Source organism: Lepisosteus oculatus, chromosome 23 (genome assembly GCF_040954835.1).
Source record: "Lepisosteus oculatus isolate fLepOcu1 chromosome 23, fLepOcu1.hap2, whole genome shotgun sequence".
Lineage (NCBI taxonomy): Eukaryota > Metazoa > Chordata > Actinopteri > Semionotiformes > Lepisosteidae > Lepisosteus > Lepisosteus oculatus.
The window spans coordinates 4,278,654-4,300,671 of record NC_090718.1 but is presented as its reverse complement, the minus strand read 5'-3'; the positions used below and the strand labels follow the sequence as shown (position 1 = coordinate 4,300,671).

Genomic DNA, 22,018 nt, shown 5'->3' with positions numbered 1-22,018 from the left:
CAGAGAGCAACTGCAAAGTGGAAATGGGGAAATAAGGCAAGTTTCGTAAAACAGTAGCGATTTGTACTGGGGGCTTGAAAAGATCCATCCAATCATTCAATTTCTAAGCACTTCGTTCAATTCAGGATCTGTGGGGGAGCCAATACCTATCAGAGCAAGCAACAGGTGCAAGGCAGGATACAGCCTGGATGGGAAGCCAGTCCTGCACAGGACACACACACACACACACACACACACACACACACACACACACCAGGGCCAGTTTTCCCCGAAGCTAATTAACCCACCAGCATGTCTCTGGACTTTGTGGAAACTGAAGCACCTGGAGAAAACCCATACAAGCACAACAGACAGCGCTGCATCACTGTGCCGCTCCTTAAGAACGGAATCCTTGTTGAGAAATGAAAAGGGACAGAGAGCAACGTGCGTGACAATGTGGCAGAAGGCTGAACTGGGCTATACCAACTGGAAAACCACCTCTCGCCGTGCTCTTTCAGGAGCTGTTCCTGGGAGTATCGTGACGCACTGTCGCTCAAGTGCAGGATATCCTCCAAATTTAATCAGAGGTCAGCTCATGAAAAGGGGAGAAAAATCATACTTTCTGAAGAATATAAGAGAGGTCGCAAAGATGAAGAGACCATTTGTTGCTCCTGGCCAATTTCGCATCATGAGGGAATCTACATTTCTGTCTGGTCTATACACTTCACATGTCCCTGAGAGGCTTCTGTAGGGAGCAGCCATTTTGGCTCTACAGAAAATCTGGAGTAGCCATTTTGGCTCTGAAGGAAACCAGGAGTATGCATTCAGTCAAATGAAGACTGACAGCCTAATTGAATTCAGGTGGAAGCAAAGTGAAGTGAACGTAGCCAATACAAAAGCAAAAACAAAACCTGATAGAAACAGAGCAGGACCGTCTCTTTGAGAGAAAAGTCCAGTGGAAAAACAGACAGAAAAAAAAGACTAGCTACTGTAGTAAAGGATTAGTATTTAAGCATTTTGGTTTCAAGCATTATCCAAGTGAAGCTACAGATTGGTGGTGGTGGAGGGGAGTCCCCTGCACAGCACCTGTACAGCAGTTTGCATGGAGTGTCCAGATAAGTGTAAGGAATTATTATTATTGTTGTTGTTGTGAAGCATTTGGGTAGCTTGTACCACACTCCCAACATCATTTGTGCAAAGACGTGCCTCCTGTTCGCAGCTTAAAAACTTACTCTTGTGTGCGGGACTTTGTCTCATTGTTCATTCTGAAGCAGTCTGCTGGGTTGGCACTGGCAGTGCCTTTCAGGATACCCATATTAATGTAGCCAGATATGTTTGAGTGCTGATCCTCTCTTTGTTTTACAGAAACTTAATACATGTCAGACCTTGAGTTGCTCTAATAAATGTGAATGACACTGTACCGTGTAGGTTATTTTGTCTGAATATTCGTATGAATGCACATTTTGACTTACTATGACATGCATTCAAAGCAAGACCAAGCACAAAATTGAGCAGACTCAAATAAGGCAATATCAATGGCAACACAGCTTTGTGCAACACAAGGGCCTCTGAGCCAAACAGCCACAAAGAGCGCTGATATTTATACCACAGAGCGCAGAAGGACTGAGGAAAACTGGGTTATTCCACTTCGACAGGGGCTGGTCATCCTCACAAGACTGAACTCTGTGTTGGTTATGTTATTTTTGATACGATCTTTATTCAAACCTTCAAAACAATTTCACATATTTAAACTGAAGTTTTATTTTCTTGTTTTCTTATGATTCTAGAGATGAAACTTCAGCAATTTGATTATATCATACTGTTAGGAATGCAAGAAGAGATTTCCTCGGAGATTCTTGTGTTTTAATAGAAAACATCATACACAATGCTGAAAAAATACAGGAGGAAATGTAATTATTTTTTTAATAATGTGTTTCTTGTGTTTAGTTTGCAGTTATGCTCATGTGCTTCTTTCGGAACGTTTTTTTTTAAATAGTTTTTCATCCCGTTCTGCTGCTGTAATTCGGAAGGCGGGAAGGTGAACTGTATTAAAACGACTGTGAGGACTGTGGGAGTGCCTGCACTGTTCTCACCCTTGATACGCGAGTGTGAGCGTCCCGGTCACTAACTCGCGTACTAAAGCACGCGACCTGATGCAGGCAGGCGGCCAGAAAGCTCTTGGAAAAGCCCCTCATGCAAAGTCAGGAGCCAAAGGTAATCTTCGAAGGTCAACTGAGAACTGGTTAATGAACAGGAAACAACACGACCTCTAATTGGGCAGATGCATACAGAGGTGTACTGCAGGGACCAGTTTTATGTCCACCGCTCTTTCGGATCTATATTCTGTTTATGTTAGTGGACCTGCCAGGCTTGCAGGAGGAATGAAACAGACGAGGTGCCGGAAAAAAGACTTGGAGAACATCAAGTGCCAGGCAGATGCCGAAATGAAATCTGACCATATGGCCATCTTGTTCCCATCCAGACTGGTACATAAACTGCAGTTAACAGCACTTTTTACATCATCATAAACAAAACATGTGAAGTCATTTCTCAAAATATGGCAAATATAAATGATCTCCAATATCCTCTAAATAAAACATTAAGTATGTCTTCATAGCAACGATACTATTTTGTAGTAAACAAATCAATAGCATGATACCAACAACAGAGCTTCAGAGAGAAACTGCACTGCACAGGTGTTTTATAAATATTTTTTTTACTAGCAAAATCCAAACAACACCATGGACTTTATATCATAAGACACAAAAACACCTACATTTTTCAACAGCATGTTTGAGAACCAGATACAACAGCAAAGAGCAAATGAATCTTTGCATGGGTACATGTTTCTAGCATGTCTATTCCAGGAGCTACAAAGGACATAGATAATTTATCAATTCTCCAGCGGTATACAATCGCAAAAATAAACATTTACCAAAATACATAAAAACCGTTGTCTCAGACCTTGAAAAAAGTGAATTTTGAGACAAACACTAACCCGCATCTACTAAGGAAATAAACAAAACAAAAATGGCTACGGAAGGCCCCCTTATTTTTTTAAATTGACCGGCTATGGGAAAAGCTGATCTAATAGGTAGAAATAGCTGTCATTCAGTGAATTCTGACCAATCGGAGACTTAGGGAAGTTTCTTAGCTGTCCTTTCATTTGCCTGCATTTTTTATGTCAATAAAGTGAATAAAGATCACATAGCCTGTTGTCATTGTCAAATATGCACACCAGAAGTGTGCAAGAACATAGGCTCCACATTTTTGAAAGGCGGAGAAAGTCATTCCAGGTCCCGTCTTCATACAAATTCATGCAAATTTTTTTAGATTTGTTCAATCACTCTCAAATTCTTATCCAAGGTTGAAGACACATTAGAGGAGGCCTGGAAAGAAAGGTACATCCTAGGTGTGCCACAACATGAGATACTGCCTTTTGAAGAAAAACAATCAAATGAGTTTGTTGTTTTTTTTCCTCTCTCTGGATATACATTTCTAACATACAGTTTGTACTGAGTAACACATCTAAAAAATCCGAAAGTTCAGCTGAATGTACAAGGGATGGCCCTAATTCAAGAAACTAGCCAGGCCTGTACTGTCTATACTTTCAACTACAAGTTGATTAGAGGTCACATGCTTTCCGCACATTGACCTACATGGGGTCAAATACAGTAGGGGAAAAAGTGCAAAGCAATCCAGTCTGGAAGCAGGAACATAGCAGGACGAGGGGAAGCGATTTAAAATAAAACAATCGCAGGTACAGGTATACAGCAAAAACTGTGGAACTGAAATTAGGAAAGTCATGCTTGAACCTTACAACACACAGATACGACCGGTTTGCTTTTACCACTAAAGGAGTACTACAGCCTTAGACAGATTTCAAACAGGCGCAACAACAAGAACGCTTCTCGGTCTCGGGGGGCTTGTCATACACACACAGGTTACAGGAGCTCAGTCTGTTCAGGCTCGGGCAGAGGAGTGGAGACTGCGCCCAGCCCTATATAATCCTAAGGGTTGCAGACAGCATCTGCCCAGGGGACACGTCGTACTGTGTAGTGTTCATGACACTCTTTGGTTTCTTCGAGGAAAGGCAGGATGAAGTTTTAGATCATTTAGCTTAGCTAAACTCCCACACAAAGGAAGGCATTCTGGCCGGTCTGAATCGGGACCATGGAATGAAATAATGATACAAGGTTATTTTCGTAGCACTCTCCTAGAAAGTACAATTCGCTCCTGAGTTTAGAACAGAGGGTAGAAGTGACTTGCCTCTCCCCTTAAACATTTCTGCAGCGTTTACAGAGATCTAGCAAAGGTAAGGTCCACATCAGCTCATCGGACCAGAGTTCTTCCTGGTTTCTGTAGTGTTAAGCGGGCTAGAGAGCTCAGGACCCCCTTCTCCATAGGGGACACCAGACCATCACAGGGTTCACTCCCCAGCGATGATGATCACATGTCTGCAGTGAGGACTCGAACCCACAACCCATTGGCTGCGCGACCAGAGACTTCTTTGCTCTGCTACGCCACCCACTAGATAACCCAAAAGAAATCACACTGCAGGTCAAGGCTCCTCATCGGTGCGCTCACACACGCAGAATACTGGGCATGAACCTCCCCTTGGGGCAATCAGAGCACAAAAGCACTGCTTCTGACCAGGGACGACAGGAGATCAGTGTTGGTTTGGCGTTTCCACCCTGCTAGCTACAGTGACATCACACCACAGCACGTTCAGTCTGCAGCGCGTCAGGAAGAAAGTCCTCTGGCAGGTGGTCAATATTTGACACCCGGATCACAGCAAATCATTTTACAATCTTCTTTAGAAATATTAGCACAGCATTGGCTCCTGGCGGCATGGTGGTGCCGTGACTAGCACTGCGGCCTCACAGAGCTGGGGCCCTGGGTCTGATTCCTGGGGTGCTGTCTGTGTGGAGTCTGTATGTTCTCCCCATGTTCATTTGGGTTTCCTCTGGTAGCTGGTAGTGTGAGTGTGTGTCTGTGTGTGTGTGTGCCCGGTGAAGGACTGGCGTCCCATCCAGGGTGTATCCTGCCTGGTGCCCATTGCTTGCTGGGACAGACTCCAGCTCCTCCACAACCCTGATTTGGACAAAGTGGGAAAATTAATGGATGCATGGATGGAGAGATGGAGGCGCGTTGTTGCCGCCTGCCTACCGAAGTTACTGGAGAGTTTCAACAAAAAGCTGTGAAACTGCACCCTCTCTGCAGAACGGGCTGCACACCTCGGGTCTGAGGGGGTGTATCAGCACCACAGTCAGAGCTGTCTGAGCCCAGGGCAGGGAGCTGTCTTCAGCACCGCAGAGCACCAAGCGAGCTCTGATTGCGGCTCACCAGACACAGCTGCTTGTTGGGGTAGACTCCTGCTCCCCCGCGACCCTAAACTGGGAGAAGTGGTCAGAAAACTAATGGAGGCATGGATGGCTTCTAGTATATTAGCAGCACTAGAGGAAGGTAGTCATGACAGTAGTGCCCGCAGTGTAACTGTATGAGGAGAAGGAGGCCTGTGTGCCCCAGCACTGCCTCTCTTTCAGCCGCAGCGTGACAGGGAGAGCCAGGCTCTATTCACTCACAGTCAGGCTCAATTGTCAATTCATTGCCGTGACCTTGGGCTGGGCTGCTCTCCCCGCTGACACCACGCGCTCTCGCTGGCCTCCCTGATCGGCCGCTTGCCACCCTCGCCACCGTGCCCTCCGCCAACACGGGCCCTCCCCGCCCCCGTCACGCCTCGGAGCACGCCGGCCCTTCGAGCAGACAGACACAGCCACCGCCCTCGGCTCCGGAGGACAGCAGCTGGCAGGCGGCGGACCGAGAGGAAGTGAAAAACGCCACTTCTCAGCTCCTTGAGCTTCCACCCCACATTCAGATCTCCCCTGCCAATGAAGAATGATCTCCCGCTGGGAGATCTCAAGTCTAGAACCACGCCCTGAACCGTGTCAATCAAGGCCTTTACAAACCCAATCTTCCTCAAAATAAAAGCCTGGCCATACGTTTTCACTGCTTCGACACAAACCCCAAACCCCACTCCTGATAACAACCTCTCTCCCCGCACAGAGACGCACCGTTATACACCTAAACAAAACCCATCTGAGAAAGTGCAACTCTATTATTTGGTTATTGACTTGCACAGTTTATCACAGCAAAGTGATTAACGGGGCTTAAGTATACTAAAATAAAAGGGTTCAGTGGAGAAACATTAAAAATACATAGACTAAGATGCCCTCTATATTGTAGACCAGAATCTCTTGCAAAGGGGGACTGGCAATGAGGTTAACCTTCATTCTGGAGGCCCCAGTAACCTGAAGTGTGGGCATTTGTCAAGTTTTGTAAGTGACTCATTGGCATTTTGGTACATTAAGCCATGTTAAAAGTTTTAGGCTGTCCCAAGTGGTGTACAAGAAGAATTTTAGTAAAGACACTCTTGAGATGTTTATTTTCTCTTTGTCCCCTGTGCTGTGGGAACAGTTATTAACACAAAGCATTTGACATCTGTGACAGGGTTACAAGACTTGACATAACCACATACTGGATTTATTTTGTTCTGGTCTTGCTAGAGCAAATGCAAAATGTTATTCTTAAATTATCAAATGATTATACTCAGAGTGCTATTATGTTAACTATGTTCTACATCCTTTACACCAGCTATAGCTTGCATTGACATGAAGCAGAAAGCTATAGGCATGTACTGTAGTACTGTAGTTACCTGCGCAGCTCCTGGGTTCATTTTCTAGAGTGTGATGTGCTCTCGCTGGTTAGTGACCAGCTCACTTCGCAGGTTAATGTTGTTAATGCTGAAAAGAGATGGATGAATGCAACAGCCCACAATTGTAGTCAAAATCACTAAACAGCCACCAACGATAAAATAAGTAATTGGTTTTCTGACTGTATCCCTCCCAAACAAAAAACTAAGCCTCACAACGCCCCACTGAACAATATAGGCATTATACAAATATTAAACCAATGTACCTTTACCATTAGCAATGGTATTATATATCCTGATCTGTAAGGGATAAGGGATTATTGATACATGGGCATTTTATATGTACCAGTAGGTGGCTGCTATAAATGTGCTAGTAATGAGTGGTGTTATACAACTGGTTTTCTGTGGAGGGTATTCTATATTTTGGGCAGGTTTAGTGTATTACTGCAGAACTGATAAAGCAGCACAATAAACCACACTGACATTCAGCTATGAATCGCGCTGAGCTCAGGTGGTATTTATGAGACAGGCTGTCCTCAGCACACAGAAGCCTTGTGCTCCCAGCCTGATTGAAAACAACAGGTGCCCAGAAGAATTTCCATATGCACTAAGCGCCATCTTCAGATTTCGTCCGCGGCAGGGGTGTCAGCGTTGGAGAGGGGTGCGCGGTTCGACAGCGCAGTGGGACATGTGATCAGGTCTGTGCAGGCGCCCCCCCCCCCCAGTAGCGCTGTCAGAACTCAGGACGCCCCATGTCTCTCCCCAGCGTGGCCCTCACCTACTCCCTTACAAACACGCGTCAGAAATCAGAACCTGGCCCTTTTCATCTGAGTGTCTTTACCACGGTAAATCCGTAATGACTGGGCTATGCTACACTGATGCACGCTTGCTACAACACATCACTTCTTCACTGGAATGATTATAGGTGAGTGCAGTAAAAACAGTCTGTGATGCTGGCTGCAAAAAGACTAAGATATTATAAAGATTCACATTCCAACAGATTCAGATAGTTTCTGTCTCTGATTCAGCTGTCAGATTACTTTACTCTACCCTTACCACAGACTCACACCGATGGGGTGTTTTTCTCTTATCACACTGCTTGAATGAGCTGTATTTAAGCTGTACTTTATTTAACTTATTGTTGTTGCTGCTGCTGTTCTGTATTCATGTTTTGGCATTTCATTAATGTCTTTGTATCGGAGCGGACATGCCGATAAGCATTTCATTGTACTGGTGCAAATGACAAATACACTGAACTGAACTGAAGAGCTTGATCTCAGTATGATTTCTCAGAGCAAAACCCTTTAACCGGTGAGGCGTTCCTACTGTATTACAGTCTCGTGCACTGCAGCCCAGTGAAAGCACAGGGGGAGAGATAAGGGGATGCTGAATGAAAGCGTGATAAATTTGAGCAAAGCCCAGGATAAGCTGAAAGAGCAGAACGGTCATGCAAATCACACCCTTGCGTGACCTCCCAGCCACTCGCTTGTTCTGATCTTATCTCCCCCTCGCAAAGACAGGAGCTGCTCCTCCAGGAGACTCTCTCCCTGCTAATCCCCCTCTCGGCGCCCCCCGCAGGGCACAGGGGCCGCGGGGTCAAGCCGGATTACACAGCCGCACTGTCCCTGCCTCTCCAGGAGCACACAGGGAGGGAGGAGAGAGGGAGAAACACACAACAAACCGCAACGCTACAGAACCCTAACAGGCAATACTCACTAGCTGAGCATCTAGACCAGGAAGACACAGACCACAGTGTCCACAGTCTGGCCATAGAAACTGGACACAGGCAGAGCTGGCTGTCCAGAGAGGACAGGGTCAGTGTCTACAGCCTGGACATAGAAACTGGACACAGGCAGACCCGGCTATCCAGAGAGGACAGGCTCAATGACCACAGTCTGGCCATAGAAACTGGACACAGGCAGACCTGGCTGTCCAGAGAGCACAGGCTCAGTGACCACAGTCTGGTCATAGAAACTGGACACAGGCAGACCAGGCTGTCCAGAGAGGACAGGCTCCGTGTCTACAGCCTGGCCATAGCAACTGGACACAGGCAGAACTGGCTGTCCAGAGAGGACAGGCTCAGTGTCCACAGCCTGGCCATAGAAACTGGATACAGGCAGACCTAGCTGTCCAGAGAGGACAGGCTGTGCTCCCACTGCCAGTGGGGAGAAATAGAGACAAAGCTGCACTTCCTACTGCACCTAATACTCTGGGATTAAACAAACTTTCTTCCTCAAATTAACAAATCTAATTCCAGAATTCCCACTCCTGCCAGAATCAGAACAGCTCCCAATCCTACTGGAAGAAAGGGGGAGGGAACTCAGTTGAACTGGCAGCCCAGTATGTGATCTCCAGTCACAACCTGAGGAGCTGTGAGCCTGTCTCTCAATAATGCTAATGTGTTGTATGTTGTATGTACATGTCCTATGATGTATTTGTAGTATAAATGTATGTAGACGTTGTATTGAATGTGTATGCTTTGGCAACACTGTCATTTAACTGTCCTGTCAATAAATCTGTTTGAATTTGATAAGAGGAGAGAGGGAGAGAGTGAAGGAGGGAGGAGATGAAGAAGGAGAGGGGAAGAGGGGGAGGCCGGGAGAGAAGTGGAGAGGAAGAAAGAGGGAGAGAGAGCAGAAGAAGGAAAGAGAGAGAGGGGAGGAAGAGGTGGGGAGATTTTCACACTGCCAGCACAGCCTGTTCCACAGTCGTCACCAGACAAATCCTCCTTCAGCCAAACTGGACAAGAAAAGCCAGAGGAAAAAGGGAAAAGCCATCTTATCCAAATCCAATTGTGGTTGTGAAGGAGAGCTTGTAATTGTCTGAGCGCAGTGTAAATTACTCCTAAGAGGGGTTTAGCTCCACAGCTGGTCTAGAATGCAATCGCTCCTAAATGCAATTCAGCAGCTTTTCCATCAGGATATTTCCCGTGATTCTTTGAAAGTTCAATTACAGATGTTAAACCCTTTCCTATTAATAAGAGCAGCCCGAAAGAGAACAGATGTGTTTATTCATCCTACAACGCTTCCACGTTCCGTTGTGTGAACATCAGCTTCCGGCCGCGTCTGCGTCTGGCCCTGCACAACGGACAAGGCCAGGCTGTGCCGAACACCACCGTGCTGGAGTGCCTCCAGAAGAGAGACAGCGCAGAAGCAAGCTCACAGAGACTCACCGCCTCTCCTCTAGCTCTTCATCTCTGCGGTGATGGGTAACCCCCTGTGACAGGGCCAATTAGGGAGTGTGAAAGGCAGAGAGCAGGGGGAGGGGGTTGGGCGTAATCAGATGATTCTTTGCTGTACTGATGCCTGGCTGTAGACGAGACAGAAACTGGCACAGTGAGCCAGCTGTCTGTCACCACTGTCGCTGCGTTGCCTCTCTCCCGTCAAACACTCTGACTCATACAGTGCTGTACGGCTCTTCATTGACACACACTGTACTGTACTGATTCTCACTGACACACTGTACTGATCCTCACTGACACAGTGCACTGATCCTCTAACACTCACTGTACTGATTCTCATTAACACTCACTGTACTGATCCTCACTGACACAGTGTACTGATTCTCATTAACACTCACTGTACAGATTCTCACTGACACAGTGTACTGATCCTCTAACACTCACTGTACTGATTCTCATTAACACTCACTGTACAGATTCTCACTGACACAGTGTACTGATTCTCATTAACACGCACTGTACAGATTCTCACTGACACACTGTACTGATTCTCTAACACGCATTGTACAGATTCTCATTGACACACTGTACTGTACAGACAGATTCTCATTAACACTCACTGTGCTGTACCAATTCTCACTGACTCAATGTTCTGCACTGCTCTGACAGTGTACAGTACAGCGACACGTTTTGATCTACTGCCGTGACTGACACATACCATACTGCACTGCACTGCTTTCGCCTTTTCCCTGTTTTATATGACACAGCACTTAACCCCCCCCCAATATGTGGCAATACCCGAGGATGAGATTTCTGCTGCTCAGGGAGCACATTAGTGTTCCCATCACTCTTTACACAGTACACGGTACCCAACCCCTCTTTAAGAGCTTTTCCAGGAACATTCAAGACGAACTAACAGAACTGTTTCAGAATCACTTCTCTTCCAGGACATGTCATAACTAATAAAAAGGACATATCTATTTCTGAGAGGCTGGCGATCAGGCAAATAACAGCAATAAGGTCATGAATAAACTTTTTTTTGTCTTTTGTCATGCACAGTTTTATACAGGACAAATTTTGTTTTCCTTTTGTCATTTTACGAGCGTTGCCCAGCTAAGGGAAAAAACTTCAGCAGGCTAACAGCACACAGCAAAACCCAGAGACCCGGGGCCTGGGCGTGTGTGACCTCGGCTCTGACAGCCTCTGTCTCCAGCAGCGGGCTCTGCTGCCGGGAGGATCAGGCAGGAGAGAGGAAATGAGCGCTGTAGTACCGTAACACTGCTCTGCTCTTACTGCAGTCCGCCAGGTACAGTCTCTCCTGTTGCGGCCGATCCATAGCTGACACAAGAAACCGACATCGTGCCACAGGTGGCCGGCCGTGTTTGAGCAAGGGCAAGCGAGCAGGCGTGTGTGTGTGTGTTAAGTGATTTTTCCCCCCTTTACATACCTTTTTAACTGAGAGAAAAGCCCAGAGCAGCACTTACAGGCCTCGGCAAGGGCTGTGCATTATTTATTAGCACACAAGTGGAACATTTATTTATTGCCGCGAAGTGCTCACCTCCCCAGCCTGGCCGAGCTCCACGCCAGACACGGGGAGAGTTTTAATGCACGTTTAGTCACTGCTGTGTCCCCCGGTGCGCAACACGCAAAGAACACGCGAAAGCTCGCACACTACAAGAGTGCGGAGAGCAAGGGGAGGGCCAGGCCTCGTCCGCGGTGCTCTTGAAGGCTTGCCTCCGACAAACAGCACCTATCCTGCGTCACCAGACGGGGACCTTCGTCCATTCTGGCGCCTCAACCTGCTCAGGTCCCAGGGCAGCAGAGAGTCTGCCCTCAACCCCAGCCACCGCCGCCACCACCTCGTACGGGCCCAGACACGTCAAAGGAAATGTTCCCTGCCTCGGGAAATCTCCCTTCACGCCGGGTCTCCCGGTGCCATCACCAGAGCCAGCTAGCAAAGCGCTCAGAAAAAAAAACGGACGCACCAGAAAGTAATGACATTGAGCGACTTCGGCAGATCCGTTTAACACTCTCCCTCGGCGTCTGTGTGACTGATCCCTGCAGTGTTTAAGAGGATTAGCAGCAGAGCCCTCGTGTGCCTCACCCTGCACTGCCCAGACGCACAAGCACAGTGGCGACCGCCCCCGCCCCGGACTGGACACGACTCTCCTCACAGGCGAGCGCCGGGCGGGTGCGAGGGAGGAAGGAGGAAGAACGGTACGGTCCGGCGCCGCTTCTACGAGTGAACGGATGATTCAAGTCACCGAATCCGATGGCGTCTCCGCAAGAAGCCCTGGCCTGAACACTGGTCACACTGGTTCACACTTCCACTGACGCGCGGGAGGTCAGAGAGCCCCGGTCCCCACTGCCACCGCCGTTCTGTCATGTTACCGCGACTTGCTGCTGACACACCTGGCTCTGTCCGGCACACGGCTCTTTTCCATGGCCTCCAACTGCTAGTTTTCAGGGATGTATGGACAGGTGGTACCGGCACTTCCTAACCATCTTCAGCGACATAAAAATAAGAGCCCGGCGAAATACGTGTGACTGACTCAGAAACTAAGTAAATCTGTACAAAAAACCTGAATTATGGAGGTGGGTCAATTATTGGTGAAATTAGATAGAGATCAAAAATCCAGGACTTTCAGTATACCAATGCAATAATTACACATTGTCCAGCCTGTGCAGGACTACCGGAACAAGTGCAGGCTTATTCCAGGCTGAAAAGAGAAGAAAAGAAACACAACGTTTGGGCTGCGCAGCCTGCTTCAGGTGTGAGAAAAAGAGGAAAATCAGCAGCTGATAAAGCACAGGAGAACAAAAGCCAGGAATGGAGAGGAACTCCTTGAACTGCTTCCCATGAAACAGTACACGCAGCACACAGCAACACACACTTGGTTAAACGTCTGACAACAGCACGCAGAACAGCAAGTGTTTCTAATGGGTGGTTAATGCAGTCTGACAGCACCACCCCCCCCCGTCTCTCAGGACACACTGGGACTGGTATGATGTTACCATCGGCTTCTTCTGAAACCACTCCTGACCACTCCACTGGCCAGACACACACCAGGCTGCTGCAAGGACAGTGCTCCCAGTCCTCTGTCTGCATCCTCTCGCTTGACAGTGGGATACACAAGTGGAAGCGGAACAGGGGGCACTACTCTACACAAAGGGTGGTGGGAGTGTGGAACAAGCTGCCGATACCCCTGGCTTCTTTCATGTAACAGCACCTGTCAAGGAGCTGCTAATGAGGAAACGGCCAGGGTGGGCGGAATGACCTCCCGGACAGAGGGGAGGGCAGAGAGAGAGGAGGAGACAGAGAGACACTACCCCGAGGCAGAGGAGGAGAAAGAGAAGGGGCAGAAAGGCTCTGGCTCCGGAGGCAGCCAGCATCGCCGGCCCCCAGAGTGATCGCAGCCGCAGCAGGTGTATTTACATTATCGACGGAGGTGGGGGGGGGGGGCGCGTCAGTCTCTCCCCGACCCCACATTTAGGCGAGTGGCCTCGCTGCTGTTAATTGTTTAATCGCCTGCAGACACACATCCACCCCCCGGGAGCAGAGGCGGAGAGAGATCGATGTGTCATCCAGCCAGCGGCTGACACGCTTCCCCGGCCGCCGACAGGCCTGTACAGCCTTCCCCGCCACAGGACCCTGCCCGGGTCACGCAGAGAGGAACCTGATCTTCTCGGGGACGAGGGCGCGCAGGCAGGGAGGAGGTGAGAGGGGAGGTCGGAGAACCCGCAAGGAGAAGGGGGATGCAGAGGGTCGGAGCCGGGAGGGCTGGGGGGGGAACCCCGAGGCAGGCTGGGGGCCCCTTACTTGTGCGCTGCCATGTGGGTGTGCGCAGTGCGTGATCACTGCATCCAGGGCTGGGCTACAGCCTACACACCGCTGGCGACGCGCCGAGCACTGACCATCGACACACTGGTCGCTCCCTGTCCACACAGTCGCCTTTCGAACTGCAGGCCCGTCCACAGATGGACAGCACGGCCTGTTCAAAGCCTCCGCGGTGTCTACAGACAGCCTCCATGGGCGCACTGATCCTGTCACTGTCATTTCAGGCCCGGTCTCGACTGCTCGTCCACACACGGATCGCCAGCTGTCTCCGCGCTGTCTTCTGGAACGCACGTCTCCTGCGGCAGTCTAACGCCATCGCTACACTCCTGGCGCTGAGGACAAGAGCAACAGATCTGCTGGCCATGTGCACCTCATGGCTCTTGAATTGTCTGGCGGGGTGTGAGTGCTCTCCGCTGGCAGCGTGACCTGGGGGACAGCAGGTCCTGCTCGGGCCAGTGCTCTCCACACAGCTGCCCTGGGAGCTGCAGCACAGCTAGAGCAGGGTCCCCAGCTCTCCGCACTGCTGGTGACCAGACCTCCTGCCTCAGCAGCTTTTAATGGCGCAGAGACTACACTTCCTACTGGAAGCATGTTCCCTGCCGTGCCTTCTATAACCACCAGCAGGTTTCCTGGGCTGCCCCTTCCTCGTAGTAACCTTCCTCATAGGGAGCAATCAGTGTTACTGTGATGATGCCGATGAGAATCTCCGGGACCCCTCTGCCAGAGGTAAAAGCTGAGCAGGTCACAGATCATGATCAACAGTCTAATCCAGGGTTTGAACTTGTGGCCCTCGAGTCTGGAGTCCAGAGCCCTAACCACTATGCTAACTGCTGCTGCAGAGTTTCACCTCATGCGTGGATTTTGCAAATAAAACAGCACTGTGAGATGTTTTGTTGCAACATAAATCTCCCAGTTTTTTTTTTTAAACTGAATAGTCAATTAAAAAAAGGGGGTTCTTAAAAAAGCCGGTTTGCATAGCATTCGACCCAGATGACCAGAACAAACACCCTTTTATATTACAACGTGCTAAAACCAGTGATTTCTTGCACCGGGTCACCAGTCTGACAGTCGCAGGCAGGAAAGAAGATTTGTACAGGGTTAATTTCCAGACAGGTAGAGAGATGGAGGGGGGGATGGGCAGGCATATTTCCCTTAACGAGCATGTGGCTAATGCCATCTGTTGGCATGGACTAAATTAATTAGCTGAACTCATTACAATTTTGTAGGAGCCAGGAGCTGGTATCAGAGTCTGCAGCGGCCAGAGGAGCCCTTTCTCTCTCGTTCTCTGTGCGGCTCGTCTACCTCGCCCTCAATACTGCCTCCCTGCCTCCACCCCGATCTCGGCATCACACGCGGAGTCACAGGGCACCGCCAGTGGTGGGAGGAAATTACTAATCAGCCCGAGAAAATTAAAAAAACATGAAACTAATTAAGACGACACCCTTTTACCGCTAAATCCACTGTTGCTGCTATAGCTGTATCACCTGGTGTTCCACTGTGACTGCTCCTCCAACTCTGAGCTTTTATCGTGCTTCCGGGAAGAAGTATGTTGTGGAAAATGGGACTCTTCTCACTTTTCTTTCCCCGAGTGCTCATCCGCCGTGATGAGGCACAATGTCGCTCGGATGAACACGAAGCGTCCTGCCATCGCTATCGATAGCTCTCTTGACCCAATGAAGGAAAACCGCCCAGACAGACAGAGATGGGGGGAGAACGGAGACCGATGGTGGCGGAACAAGTCAGTGCTGTTTGAATTCTCTTCAGTAAATAGAGGGTGTCCCCCCCCGCACTTACAGATCTAGGGCACAGGCGCGGGTGAGAGCCCTGGGACACAGAGCCGTCTGCTTTTGTACAAGCAGGACTCTCGGTAGCCCTCGTAATTCGGCTGTGACACGGCTACAGCTGTGGTAAGTACCAATGATAAAAGGAGCTCCCGCCGCTACCTCAGCCCAAGTGTCAACTGCAGTATGAGACAGCTCCTCATAACAGCCGGAAAGAAAGAGGGACAAGAACACCAAGCTGGTCACACACCTGTAAACGACAGCCTGTCTCCGAGTGCTGACTAAGGAAGCACGGGTTAGCTTACAAACTGCGAATTCAAGGGAATCCTGCCCCTTTAAACGCATTTTACAGCAAGTGATTCAGATGACAACGGCCACGTCAAATGGAAACTGTAAAGCGAATTTCTGCATGAAATTTCACATTACTAAATCTCGATAACAAAATAGACTCCTTGACAGAATAGAAACATTTGACAAATATTCCGAATGAAGCACAAAATGGCGAACTTCGTTAAAGTGCTGTGAGTTGCCATGTTGTTGCAAACCCCTGGCCTCTCACAGGCTGGAGCGAGAGCTCACGAGCATTGTGACGTGAAGCGGCCCTTCATGCTCACTTAGAGTTACACAGTGGTTATGGTGGAGGAGAGTTCCCACTACCTGTAACGCGCTATGAATAATAATAATAATAATAATAATAATAATAATAATAATAATAATAATAATAATAATAATAATAAACTGTACATACTGTACAGCATGCATGCACATCAGAGTGGAAGTTCCCGTCACATGCAACGCAACAAGAAACTGCCTCCCCCTTCCCACCCTTGAAGGGAGAGTATTTCTGAGTGCCAGACGACGCCTGTCCTCCATTACCGGAATGTGCTAGCGAAAACACTTGATATAAGATGAATGGACGAGGCAGGAACCTCATCTAGTTACTACAAGATCAAGGTGCCTCCAGAAAGTATACATCATATTTGAAGGGATAAAAACCCTTTAAAAGCCATCTTATGGAGGGCCACTGGGAAGGATAGGATAGTCATGATGAAGCTGAGATATGTCATGTGGCACAAAAGTGCACATAAGCCAGTACTTACAGACACTCTGGAGGTCTAATGCTCTTGGGGTGCTTCTTTTAGTATGACAAGGCACCAGACTGCTCCAGTTGCTCATGATAAGTTGACACCAGAGAGGACAGAAAGCACAGCTTTATTACAAACTCTTTTCTGAGCTTCTCTAGTTTAATGCTGTAACACTATTAATAGAGCTACCACTGCGGCAGCATCTACTGCTGAAACAGCGTCTGTTGCTGCTGTTATACTGTACCTACAGCTATAACTACTGCTGCTGTTACACCTACTGCTACAGCTGCTGCTACTGTACTGTTACAGCTTTTAATACAGCTGCTGTTACTGGTGCAGCTACTGCTGCTACACCTATTGTTGCTGCTGGTACAGCTACTGCTACAACTACTGCTGCTACTGTCACAGCTATTAATAAAGCTGCTACTGCTGTTACAGCTACTGCTACAACTGCTGGTGCTATTGGTACAGATACCGCAATAACTACTGCAGCTGCTGTTGGTACAGCTACAGCTACAACTGCTGCTGTTACAGCCACTGCTCCAACTACTGCTGTTGTCACAGCTACAACTACAACTACTGCTGCTGCTGTTACAGCTACTGCTCCAATTACTGCTGCTGTTACAGCTACAACTACAACTACTGCTGCTGTTACAGCTACAACTACAACTACTGCTGCTGCTGTTACAGCCACTGCTCCAATTACTGCTGCTGTTACAGCTACAACTACAACTACTGCTGCTGTCACAGCTACTGCTACAACTACTGCTGCTGTTACAGCTACAACTACAACTACTGCTGCTGCTGTTACAGCTACTGCTCCAATTACTACTGCTGTTACAGCTACAACTACAACTACTGCTGCTGCTGTTACAGCTACAACTACAACTACTGCTGCTGCTGTCACAGCTACTGCTACAACTACTGTTGCTGCTGTTGGTATACCTAAAGCTACAACTTCTGCTGTTACAGCTACAACAATTGCTGCTGTTTACAGCTACAGCTACTGCTATTAATCTTACAGCTTCTGCTACAACTACTATTGCTGCTGCTAGAGCTTCTGCTACAACTCCTGCAGCTGTTATAGCTACAGCTACAACTACTGCTGTTACAGCTACAGCTACAACTACTGCTGCTGCTGTTACAGCTCCAACTACTGCTGCTGCTGTTGGTAAAGCTACTGCTATAATTTGCACAGAGAGTCATAGCAAATCTGCAGCAAACCCTCAAATGTCACAGCATATAAAATGTAAAAATCACTTGCTATATCAATTTTATAAGTGAGTGTGAGGCTTATGGTTACGTGACTCATATTCCTTGTTGAGAAGCAATGGTCAGTTCATTTAAATTCCTCTCTCCAAGCATAGCACACATAGGGCATTATATTATGGGTATATTTTACTCATTCATAAGCATGAAAAGGAAGTCATGTACGACAGGTACTGTGTGAATAAAGTTACTTTTTAGGCACTGCAGCCACTTCAGCAGTTCTATTTTAATCGAAGCAGTGGCCATGAAGACTCACAGTAAGCAGTGCAGGTGTCTGAAATGCTGCGCTGTTCCCCTTCATGTCAGAAGGGGGATATTTTGAGCACCAGGAGACAGGACTCAGCAGCAGGGATGTGATGATCCCAGTGAACGGACTTTGGAAGTCGGTCCCCATCAACTGTGCTTCTCTCTGCATGGCTAAGAACTATGAACTTCCAGCCCTGCAGTACAGTATCACCTTTTACTGTCAGTACTCCGTGAATCTGGTCACCTTTTTATTTGATTCATTGTCACCCTTTCTTAACTCTGAAAATCACACAAAATACTTTGGCTTTACTCAGATTCATTATTGCATATGCTTTTATATGTATAGTTTGAAATGTAGCACTGCTCTGTCACTCTGGACACTGCTCTCACACTGAACACTGCTCTGTCACGCAAAACAGTGCTCTCACTCTGAACACTGCTCTGTCACTCTGGACACTGCTCTCACACTGAACACTGCTCTGTCACGCAAAACAGTGCTCTCACTCTGAACACTGCTATGTCACTCTGGACACTGCTCTGTCACACTGAACACTGCTGTCATGCTGAACAATGCTCTCACTCTGGACACTGCTCTGTCACACTGGACACTGCTCTTTCATGCTGAACACTGCTCTCACACTGGACACTGCTCTGGCACTCTGGACACTGCTCTGTCACACTGGACAATGCTGTCACTGGACACTGCTGTCATGCTGGACACTGCTGTCACTCTGAACACTGCTCTGTCACACTGAACGCTGCTCTGTTACTCTGGACCCTGCTCTCACTCTGGACACTGCTGTCACTCTGAACACTGCTCTCCCTGTCCCTCTCTGTCTCCTTCGCTCTGTGTTTCTCACCCTGTGCCTTTCTCCGTGCCCCCTCTCCTTCCCCTTCCTCTCTCTCTCCCTGTATCCCTCCCGTCCCTCGGAGTCTCTCCCTGCTCCTCTCCCTCCCTCTCCCCGAGAGCAGCACGCGGGCCAGAGCTCTCCCTGTCCGGTCCCATCCATCTCCGAGGACAGCTGGGTCCCCACCTCCCCGCGAGCGCTTTAATTATTTACGCCGCGCCGTATTGGAATATTAATGCTAAAAGCAGGCTGCAGCCGGCACTGCTGATTAAATTAGCTGCTGCCGTGAAGCACGAGGCCCAGAGAAGAGGGGATCGGGGGGAGAGAGGCAGCCATTAAAAAGCCCAAAATTAGTGAAGCAAAAATGCGACTGGCTGCATCCATTAAGGCCCATCAGCAGGGGCTACCCAGCCCCCTGTCCTCTCCCTCCGCGGACTCTTTAAGGGGGTCAAAGCTGCGGGGGCTTTGAGAAACCACTAAAATCCCAAACATTAAAAGAGCTGCGAGTGCTGGCTCAGGGATTTTTTTTTTGTGTGTGTGTGTATATATATATATTTTTTTATGTTGTGTTTTTTACCGCGTATAAAATCGTGGAGAGTGCTCGCTCAATTTTTAAAATGCGCACACACACAGCGCAGGGACAGACCCCCCCCACCACCACCACCACCGCCTCCTCTGCTCTAACCTCAGACAGCCCTACAGGCCGAGAGACGATTCGGTTTGTTCTGACTTGAGGGCAAGGCCCCAAAATCCCAGCCTGAGCGCGTATCCTCCTCGGCTGGTCTGGGCGGCACGAAAACTGGGCATTTCGAAACCCTTCTCTACGGCAGCCGCTTCCAGCCTGAGCAGACAGCAGGCCTGGCCCCTCGATCTTACAGACCGCAATCGCACCTTTAGAGGGGAACTGCTCAGACAGGTCATTAAATTCACTTGACCCTACAGAATAAAACTGCGACACGATTCAGCCCTTCCTGCTCACTAGTCCCTGTACTGACTAATATACTGTGATGGCCGAGCGAATAAGTACAGGTCGTGCAGCGGACATTTCACCGCAGAAATGTGCGTGATCTGCACAAGCAGTATTTGTCAGCAAAACCATCTCGAAGTCGAGAGCAATATTTCTATTGAATTAAAAGAGCTGGATTCACAAGCCTGCTTGTTTACATTGTCACAGGAACGCTCCACCTCACCGGAAGTTTTGTTGCCTCGTTCTGAATCACAGAACACGACGCCGCGCGGACCTGGAAATTTTTAGCCATTTTGTGATGTAAGTTGGAGGTTATACAAGTCACTGTGAACATTTTACTTTCATTGGGGTTTGCAATGCACTCATCAATGTGTGCATACTACTGTGGACGGTGGCCTCTTTCAGATCAGGACCATTCCTTAAAAAATATATACGCAGCTTAACCAGCCAAGGCTCTCCAATCAAACGATCGAACGGTTTAATTGAGCACCAGTCCCGCTCTAAACGCTGAGCAGCGGGAGAAGCGGACCGGTCACATGACCCGCGGGAAGGAGAGGACTGAGAGAGGGGGCTGCACAGTATGCTGTAGGGCTCAGCTGTCTGCTCTGCAAAGCCCTGACACGTTAGTGGGCAGCGTGTGATTAAGCTGGGGCTGTGTGTGCGTGCGTGCGTGTGTGGCCCTTGAACCAGTCCAGGAGCAGCAGGAACACAAACAGCCCGTCACCGAGCTGTGCAAACTCTGAAAAAGCCCCAGCCAAAGCAATACCAATCGCATCTGACTAATTTATTTGGCTGGCTGATGCATCTATCCACATCGATGTGCATTTGAACTCTCGTACATCTTACTGGAGTTGCTCAAGGGGGCCAACCGCTGTGTCTCACCCAGGATTCAAACCTGCAACCTTCCAGTCATGAGTCCACACTGCCTGGGTCTTTCTGTCACCGCTGTCACAGGCGTCACCAGGAATGGGATGCAGTAAACACACCTCACTGCATTTTAAAAATCCACCACTGCTAATACAACAGGAAAGTACAGTACAGAGGGCGCCACCCGTAGAGGAAGAGACTGCGGCCACAGTCCCTCGGAGAAAGTCTCCCAGGGGCAGTTATGTCAGGGCAAGGTGCGTTTGCAGAAGGAAAGCAAAATACAGGCCCGTGCTGCGGTTTCCCCCTTGTTCCCTGGTGGCAGTTTCAGTCAGCTGCGAGAGACAGGGGTCAGGGCTGTAGCATCAGTGCTGAAGCTGAGCTACAGCTAAGAGCAGCACTTGTGTTAAGCCCTTTGTGGTTAGCTCTGCCGGCCAGAATTAACACACTAAAGAGCTTCGGCGGCGGGCGTGAACGCTGAGGCCAGGCCTGTGGTCTGTAAGCTTGAAACCACAGTGGGCCTGCCTCCCTCATCTTGCTGTCCTCGGTGTCTGTGGCTCTCCACGGTGGAAGAGGCGCATTAGAGCCGAGCCCTGGATTGTCACACAGCTCCAAGCGGCTTATTGATCTTAACAGCAGCTGGAGAGCATATCAGAAAGATGTCATATCTGATATAGATTATCGCTGTGATCCCTGAGTTTTCACGGTCGTTTGCAGCATTTCTTCTCGTGGCATTAATCTGCTTGTCTGGATGAATGTGGCATTACGTTAGCAACAACACTTCAAAAACACCCCCACTCCAGCGTCCTGGATGCCCTTGTCTTCAAATCAACAAGGTATGGATAAGAAGGAAGAACGAGACAGAGGAGGGTCCTGCCATACTGAACTGTCTTCTACACCGAGAAGGCCGGAGCAAAACACCAAGCACAAACGAGAGCAAGCACTAACACTACAGGGTCTGGTAGCGTGGCCTTCAAGAGCACGCAGTGCCAGACAGACAGGTCATATGAAAGTCAACGGATGCACTATGGAATAATTCCACTGTTTGTGTGCGCTTATTTCTTTATAACAACACAGTTACCGAGCTAAAGGAAGCTTGAGGTCACAACCTAAAATGACCTGGAAGAAAATGCTCTCCGAGAACCCTCTGAAGCCAGGAAGGTAGCAGGATTACAAGGAATGTGGCTACAATTCCAAGCACCAAGGAATTTCATTTTTACTATATTCATACAAAGGCATATCTAAATA

General features: G+C 48.7%; 1 protein-coding gene across 3 annotated transcripts in view; it reads right to left on the bottom strand.

Annotated features, from left to right (window-relative positions):
- dscaml1 (Down syndrome cell adhesion molecule like 1) overlaps window positions 1–22,018 on the bottom strand; it is a 153,145-nt gene that overhangs the window by 81,314 nt on the left and 49,813 nt on the right. The gene's annotated exons all lie outside the window — the stretch shown is intronic.